At 45.4% G+C, this 9,013-nt stretch overlaps 1 protein-coding gene across 6 annotated transcripts in view; it reads left to right on the top strand.

The window, feature by feature from the left end:
- Positions 1 to 4,768: 4,768 nt before the first annotated feature.
- Positions 4,769 to 9,013, top strand: part of DAAM1 (dishevelled associated activator of morphogenesis 1) — a 176,740-nt gene continuing 172,495 nt past the window's right edge. For 2 of the 6 annotated variants that reach the window (XM_004452468.3, XM_058293354.1), the window contains exon 1: positions 4,769 to 4,910. The gene's annotated coding sequence lies outside the window, so the exon portion shown is untranslated. Of the gene's footprint in view, positions 5,054 to 9,013 lie in introns of all 6 variants that reach the window. The other 4 variants (XM_058293353.2, XM_058293355.2, XM_004452469.5 and 1 more) reach the window with 4 other exon arrangements.

Here is a 9,013-nt window from a genome sequence, read left to right as displayed (position 1 = left end):
CTGCCCTAATCCTGGTTTTTCCATTTTTCTGAATTCACAGTTACATATACTGAAATGAATTGTTTTCAAATGTCTTTCCAGTGACTAAATTGATGAGTTCACCCAGAACATTATAAAGTCCTCTCCTTTAGGAAGAAAGCATTTTACTGTTGAATCTGGACAGATTTCCCAGAACTGCCACATTTTCTCCTCTTTGGGAAGATTCACAAGCGTAGGTCTTGAGTGGCTATATCTGAACCACATGATCTTATTGTCTTTGCTATCTACCAGTGATTCCAAAACTTTCATGTGCATCAGAATCACCTGAAGGACTTGCAAAAATACATATTTTGAGGCTCACCTCTAAAGTGTCTTTTTGAGTAGGTCTATGGATGGGGCCACAGGATTTACATTTCTAACATGTTCTCAGGTGACATTGATGCTGCTGGTTGGGGGACCACACTTTAAGAACCATTGCTATAGAAAATTAAGTCAGGGATAGTCACCCTAAGATAGAGCAATCGGTTTCTCTCAGGAATTTGAAACTTGGAACAAAGAAGTATCAAGCCTGAGGGACAGTAGAGTAGAACTCTAGAGGGAAGTTCTGTAAACGACAACTGCTTAGTCCTCAGAGCTGCACTCGGTCCTGTTTTTCTCCAGCCTTGGTTAACTCCTCTTTTGAGGATGTAGGGTACCCCAAATCCTTTGAATAAATCCCACCGTTTTCTTTGTTTTGCTAAACTGGCCATAGAAAATTTCTGTTTCCTGTGTCTCAAAGAACTTTAAGACATGAGGATAGCACTACATGTTCCGTCAGGAAAACAGAAACAATTCTAAGTATTTAAGACAGAGATAATGTAGGACAGGGAATTGGTCAGATAGATGATAGACGATCTAAGAAGTCAAACATGTAACCCAGAGATTAGCAACAGCAGAAAGCTACGTCTGATGTTGGGCTAGAGGGACAAAGGTGGTATTCACAGAGACTGGGGTGACCTGGCAGAAGCTAGAACACTGACAGCCCATTCTAACAGGGGAAATGCTGCTACCAACTGCCAGAACTTTACCAAAGGCAGAGAGGTAGAAAATTACCCTGGTTTCCCCCTTCTACCTGCGTCCAATCTCCCAGCAGTGCCTCCCTACGCTGGGAAGCTTGGGAAAGGATATGTGCTGTTGGGAACAGCCAGAATACCTGTCAAGGAAATGGTATGGATCTGAGAACAAGCCAAGGTCTGGCACTGTTAAATTCTAGATTTGATTTCTCTTTTGTTTTTCCTCAATGGACCTTTTGCCTACTCACAAATTAGAAAGAGATAATATCTGTATGCTACATATTTTCTAAGTCTCTTGTTAAGAATAAGCATTTTCTATTTAAATAGGTTTTTATTAACCTCTCCCATAATTAAGATTACCATTTCTGAGATAATCTTTAGGGAAAAATTGCAAATGATAAGAACTAGCATTCTATAGTTCTTTTCAGTTTGAAAAGTGTTTTCACAGGCCTCATCTAAGTTAATTTTTAAAAACCTTGTGAAGTATTATTGTTATCCCCATTTTATAAATAAGGAAAGTGAGGCTCAGAGAGAATAAACAAAGTCATATTGCTCAAAACTGGTAAAAATGGCACAATTCCAAAACTGGTCTTAGCAAAAACCTCAATTGTTACAAAATATCAAGCTATTATGTGAAAAACACATGGAAGGTTACAAACTTTAAATTCTCTATGTTGATATAGCATTTCCTCTCTTATCTAAAACCCAATATCTGGAGTAAAGCTTTATAACCAGAACTGAGATAGGTCATTTTGAAAGATCAGCAAAATGCTCCATGGTGCCTTTCTCGTCCCCTGTCTATAGAAATTCAATTAAATCTATTCTCTTCAGTAGTCCCACAGGTTCCTAATTAATAGGTCATGATTATGGGATGAGCCAGGGCCTTTCATAAGATCATTCCAGGGAAACGGACTTTGGCCCAGTGGTTAGGGCGTCCGTCTACCACATGGGAGGCCCGTGGTTCAAGCCCCGGGCCTCCTTGACCCGTGTGGAGCTGGCCCATGCGCAGTGCTGATGCGCGCAAGGAGTGCCGTGCCACGCAGGGGTGTCCCCCGCGTAGGGGAGCCCCACGCGCAAGGAGTGCACCCGTAAGGAGAGCCGCCCAGCGCGAAGGAGGGAGCAGCCTGCTGAGGAATGGCGCCGCCCACACTTCCCGTGCTGCTGACGACAACAGAAGCGGACAAAGAAACAAGACGCAGCAAAAAGACACAGAAAACAGACAACCGGGGGAGGGGAGGGGAATTAAATAAATAAAAATAAATCTTAAAAAAAAAAAAAAATTTTTTTAAAAAAAAAAAAAAAAAAAAAGATCATTCCAGAATAGCAGCAGTTATTTAAAAAAAAAGGGGGAGAAAAGGTGAAATCTTTTGACCAAATATAAATTAAGAATATAAGTTAAGCTAGATAGTATGGGTGTTTTTAATGACTTACAAGACTATTTAGTCAGCCTAGAAAGAATTAAACACCTAGTGAGTATATGTGAAAGTGAATATGTGTGTGAGTTCCTTTCTATCTCTTTAGAAGTGTTATGCTTTCTCTGGCCCCAGGTCCACAGACTGCATTTCTGATGCTGAAGAGCCATCTTTGTTTCCCCTGGTTACCAATGAAACAGCATGAATGGATCAGTTCAAATCCATCACCACTTCTAGAAAAAGCCTCCAAACACAGTGCCTGTCTATCTAGCTATCTAGATAGCTACCTCTCTATCATCTATCTTTCTATCTATCTATCTATCTATCTATCTATCTATCTATCTATCTATCTATCTATCTATCTATCTATCTAAATAGGATGGATAGTGGGACAGCTTGCTGTAAAGTGATTTCTCCTGTAAACTTACTCCCCAGAGTATACCTCAAAAATACATTTATCTATAAGGGTAAGTCCTGCCTTGCAGAAAGGCTCCACATTCAATTTACTGACCCCATAAATTTCAACCTCACTGATTATGTTTCCATCTAAAAGCTTTATGTAGTTGTAAAACTGGGAGAGCCTTTAGAATCATCCCAGGTCAAATTTCTTTGTGAATATATTCCACAATGAACAGCAATATATTAAGCCTACCCATTAGCTAGAATATCACTAATCAGTACTCTTGATCTGATGGCCAAGGAAACATTTGTATCATCTGGGTTCCATTTAGGACAATATTTGAAATGGACTGAGTATCTCTGAAGAGAAGAGCAACATTCAACATTTTCTTCTTTCAGTGGGAAAAAAATGTCTCTGGTCTATAAAGAAGAGGCTTGTTAAAAGAAAATCAGAATTCAGTCCTGAAACCTCTTTCTCAGCAAAACAAAGCATTTCTCTCTCCTCCAAGATCCTCAAATATTTCCAAGAATAGTTTTCACTTGAACCCAAGTTAATGCTGCAGAATGAAATGAGAAAATGAATGATAAGACTTTGACGAACAACTTGACATTTGAAATCTTAATTACAAATGTTTTTAAAAGATGCAGAGTCCATTTCAGGGATTCTAAAGATTTTGCTAGGTGAGATGGGTGTGAGCTAATTCTTACATGTGACTGAGACACATTCACTATCATTTTAATTTATTCCACGTTTACAGCTGGGGTAACTAGCTGCATTGATTTTTCATTTAAAGACAACTGAAGATGTGCTCTCATTGTTAATTTTTAATAATCATTGACAGTCATCGAATAATGGTAAAAATGCCACAGGGGGGGTTTATATATTTAAAAAAAACTATCCAAATGGCCAGAATTTTGCTAAATCTTTTTGCTTATCTCTAAATAAATATTTCGGTGTATTAACATCACAGCAATTCTTGCAAGGCAAAATGTTTGGTTTAAGATCTTTTAAAAAGGAAATATTTGAAGGAAAAGGTACGAAAGATGAGAGGAAGAATGTTGTGAATTAAAAAAATATACATTCATATATATATACACATACATAATTTATTGTAACTTCAAACAAGGATGTTATCTTCCTCTGAGTTGAGTTAACGGAGCGGGAAGTCTGTTGCAGGGGCGAACAAAAGCATGGCTGCGCGACAGTATTATCTCTGCAGGAACAGAAGGCTCCCTGACAGAGGGTTGCGGCGACTATCTATTACATCGCGTTTTCATTAGCGACAAGCCTCCGCTATTTTCTCGTTCTTCGCGTTCTGCCTGGTCACCCGGTCTCGGTTAAATAAGGAGAATGAAAAGGGAAGGAAGAAAGGTGTACTGAACCAAGGGGGCCACACCGTGATTCTCTCCCTCCGGGTGGCGTCGCCCCATCCCGGGGGAATGGGGGTAATTCCAGGACCACAATAACCCAGAAACTAGTGCGTCCTATTAATTAGTTGCTCCGTGGGGAAGGCAACGAAAGGCTTAATTTTCTCTTCCCGGCTGGAACCAAGAAAACCCAATGGGACATGGCCCCCAGGTCTGTGTGCGCCAGCTGAGGAATCCTTGGGGTCCTCAGAGTCCAAACCGGACCGGGTAAAGGTCAAGTGAAAGAACCCGACCGCTAAGTCGAGCCCCTCGGCTCCAGCCGCCGGCAGCTCCCGGTCGCAACCTCCACCGCAAAGGCTCCAGGACTGGAGGGCGGGGAGGGGGCGGGGAGGGGGCGGGCCCGGGAGAGGCGGGACCAAGGGGCAGGGACAGAGAGGCCAGACGTGCGTCGGGAAGTGTAGTCCAGCGGGAAGCTGCCCGGGCTCCGCTTGCCGGGCCGGGACTACAACTCCCAGAAGTCCGCAGGCCCGGCCAGGGAGTCCATGCGCAGTGAGCGCCACATTGTATCCTATCAGGCCGGGAGAGGGTGATGTCACCTGCGAGCTGGTAACCTACGAGCGGCTGTGGAGGAAACTGTTTAACCGGATCCCATTGTACCCCGAGCGCAGAGCCGCCTTTCCAGCATGCGGGGGCTGCTCAGGTAAAGGGGACGCACCGCCTCGCCCGCCCCACTCATTCACTAGGTGGCACCGCGCGGTGGCGTGGGGGTGGGTGCGTTTCCGCGGGGCTTTGGGCTCGCGGCGCGCGCTGCTGTTGCCTCCCCGGAGCTCTCGGGCCATGTAGGTAAATATTAAACCCGTCCTTCAGGTTGGGTCTGGGTGGGAACGGGACAGAGACAACTCCGGGCTGCCAAACGGGATGGAAAAATGGCAGCAGCGCGGCGCAAAGCGAGGCGAGTCCCGAGGACGGCGCCGGCGGGACGGGGTGCTCCGCCTTCGTCCTGAGGCGCTCGGATGCCCGCAGAGCCGGCCGGGTACCACGCGCGGCCGTGCCGGGGCTCCCCGGGCCGGCGCGCCGGCGGTCGTGACCCCGGCTGGGGCTGGGGGCAGCGCCGCGGCCGCGCGCTCTGGCCCCGCCGCGCTGAGCGGGAGAAAGCCGAGGCCGGCTCGGTGCCCCCGGGGGCGGCTGCAGGGACGGAGGCACTCCCTTAGCGTCCGCCTCCGAGGGGAGCCCCCGGGACCCTCGGCTGGCGCACTTCAAGCCCCGCTCAGAAAGGGGCGGGGTGACTGCAATTCAGGCAAAGTTGGGAGATGAATGTCTCAAAGCGAGAATGGGGAAGCCGGGCGTGGTGGAGGGAGCGAGGGGTGTAGGCGGCGGCGGCGGAGGGAGGCTGTGCTGCCCGCGGACCGGGTTCGAGGGGCCGCAGCGCGCGCCCGCCTCCCGCGCCTTTGGGTCGGGGTGCCCCGCGCTCGTTGCTCTCTCGGCGAAGAGCGCTTGGTCTGCGACGTAGCGCCAGCCCTGGAGTCACGGCCCGGAGGTGGTAAGGGGGTGGATGGGGTGTGAATAGTCGGATGATCAGGCTCGCTGCGTGGCTGGAGAGCTGGATAATCGGGTTTTCCCAGCTGGCGCTGAATAGCCTGCTGCTTGCGACCGGCTCGTCCCCCGACTAGAGGAGACGTGCGGGAGGCCCGAGAACCTCAGACCGTCTAGATTTCCTGTTCCCTGGCCCTAGCACCTTCAGTCGTTCTCTTAAACCACTCATTCACCAGACCCTCTGTTGTCAAGGAACTCACAGCCTGGGCTGGGTTTTTTGCCCCTCGCGCCCATGCAGTATTTTAGTGGGCCCAGGAATAGATACACATACTCCACTTACCCCCCACCCCCGGCCATCAGGCACAAATGCTATCCGTGACCGTTGGCTCTCGCCAGGGCTGGGCCCTTCCTCTCATTGGGCTGGTAGTTTCTTGAGAATCGAGTGAATTGAAGCAGTTTGCCTGCAAGAAGAATCCCGTTGCCATGGAGACTGCGGCTGTCGGAATCCTAACGCTCCCACTGCGGTTTCGATTAGTCGCGGCTCTGCGGGCAGCTGGGAGGGCGTGGCCGGTGGGTGTGGTCAAGCGCCTGCCCTGGGCCCAGCTGCTCTCTCCTGCTCGCGCCTTTCGCTGCCCAGGACTCTCCATTCTCTTGTAAATAGCTTGCACGCAGCTCTTAGACCCTTAGCCCTGTCTTCTTCCCTCACCGCTTTTCTCTATCACCCTCCCAAGAACTAATTGTTTTTAGCCCTTTTCCCGAGGCAGACTTGAAAATTACAATTGAAAGATAGCTTTCCCCTTTCAGGCTAGCTGCAGCATTTTCCCAATAAGTAGCTAATGGTGTTGGAGGCAGATTTCTCACGAAAGTCGCTCTCTAGTTCTGCCTGAAAAGAGCGTCCTGGTCGCCAGTAAAGGTCTTCAGTTTGTCCTCTGTGCAGCTGACTGGAAGTGATTGGGGACAATTAGTAACTGAGAGTTTCCTATGATTATGAAATTAAATTATGGAAGCCACTGTTGTCACTCGTGGTTCTCATAAAATCTAATGGCCTGTGCTTGAAGGTGAAGCACTGGGTTGAAGCAGGACACCAGAGCCCTGTTTTGCTGTCGTTAGAGGCTACCTCTTTACTTCTGGGGACCTCGCTCTCCTCTTTGGTAATGTTAGGAGAGGGTTTCTTACAACTGATTCTATGTATAAAATCTTGTCACTCTAACAAGGACAAAGTCTGTCTTTTTTTTTTTTTTCTCGAAGTATTTTGAATATGAGTGGCTCAACCCAGCTTCTGACACCGTGGTGTTGGGTAAATCATTTAATATCTCTGAGCTCTACTTGTATGGCAAAATGGCAACCCTTCAAAGTGGGAAAAGCACCCATTATTACTGCCAGTAGCTGGACTTCTATTTATTTTATCTTAGAGATCATTGTTTAGGTTTTGCCTTTTTACAGATTCTTAATGAAATGCAGTTATTTGTAACTTAATTTCATCAGCTGTAATTGGATTGCACAAATATTTTGTTTCTCCTCTCCTGGCATTTCATGCCATGGTGCACTATCACAGAAATGGTTAGTTAATAGGCGAATACATCCCCATGAGGAAACAGGATCAAAAGTGGTGACTTACCATTTTTTTTTTTTTGTCCTAGAATTTACACTAGCTGAAAATCTCTTAATTTTTCCCGTTTACTTCTTATCTCCACTACTAGATTATATTATAAACTCTGTTAGGGCAGGTTCTTTGTCTTGTCCATCCCTATCTCCCATTGGTAGGTATTTAATAACTATCAAACGAAGAGTAAGTAGTGCAGCTGTTATTGGAGATCCAAGGTCTGTATTCTTTCCACTGTTAATTCTGTCACCAATTGTAATATTCCCCTAAATTGCCTTCTGCCAAGCAGTTTCATCTCAACATACACTGAATCTCTCTATGTGGCATGTGACTTATGTAAAAAGGGTCTTCTATGTATTTGAAATAGATATATTTCATAATTATTTGCTTTTGGAATAATTCACCTCTATAGAATCCCCTCCACCCCCACTTTTAATTTCTTATCATTACTTCGAACGAGGTGTTTCTAGATTTCTCTCAATTGTGTTATAGAGGACTTAGATAACTTTCCCAGGAGGTGTATGACAGGAGAATAGGGAGAGAGACCAAGATCTGTGCCAGGCCACCAGTGGCTTCCGAGACACTCATTGGGAAGAAGAGCTGGGAGAGAATAGTTCTTAAAGAGTTCTAAAAGAGATTACTTGTTCCAGGCTGGCTGGAACAGGGTGTGGGCATGGGCATTAGTCCTATATTTGTAACATTCTGTTATTACCCAGTAGTCAGAGTTTGTAGGTATTCAGAAGTATAAATTAGTGAGGAGGGTGATAGTAAAGGGAACTCAGTGGCTTATGTTCTTGGGTGGTACTTTTAGGAACTCAGTGAGTAGGTACCTTGGAATTTGAATCCTGACTTTCTTGTTTTGTGGACATGCTCTGAGTGTTAACAATATGTGTGTCTATGTGTGGTTTTATTTGAACTACTTTGTTTAAAAAGCTGCTTTTAGTGTTAGTACAGTGATCATCAGAACAAATAAGGTATTTACAGAAAACACAGCTATGATGGAAAGTGTTGCATTTTGTAAATATTTTGTGGGTGGTATAAAGAGTGGCTTTGGCTTGAGAATCTTGAGGTCTTCTGTGAAATCACTTAAAAAGTTACAGCTGCTGGATGAAGGGAAACAAGCTTTCTAATAAAGGTTGGTACCACTGAGAAACTTAGGTGTTCATTCAAGATAATCACCAGCACTTGTAACTTCCATCTGGCTTACTTTACTTTTGTATCATGCTCTTGATATTTCTAAGTGTTGCCTTATTCCAGGAAGCAAAGCAACTTTGCCAACTTTGGTTACCAAACTGGTTTTCTCTCTAGAGGGGGCACCAACCACAAATGAAACTTGTATTTTGTTTTGAAAATTTTCTTTGGATGACAAATATGGGCTACTGCCAGGTTTTTGGGTATTACATTTTTTCACTTGGTAATGGAAGAAATCTTTGAACTGAATGTATATCTTAAAACTCACAGCATCTGTTCGTAGAGGTTTCCCCAAGAGCTCAAAGTTTAAGAATAGAAGGCAAAAGATAGCAGAAGTACTAATTAAAAAATCAGTAAGGAGGGCAGGAACAGATCCAGACTCTCTGTAAGGTCAGGTTGTGAGGGTAGGCTGGGACTGAAGGTACCTCTCTTGAAGTTAACATTCACTTAGCAAGAATATTGGCTTTTTATGTAGG

This window comes from Dasypus novemcinctus, chromosome 3, assembly GCF_030445035.2.
Source record: "Dasypus novemcinctus isolate mDasNov1 chromosome 3, mDasNov1.1.hap2, whole genome shotgun sequence".
NCBI classification, from domain to species: domain Eukaryota; kingdom Metazoa; phylum Chordata; class Mammalia; order Cingulata; family Dasypodidae; genus Dasypus; species Dasypus novemcinctus.
This window is presented reverse-complemented; position numbering and strand designations above follow the sequence as displayed.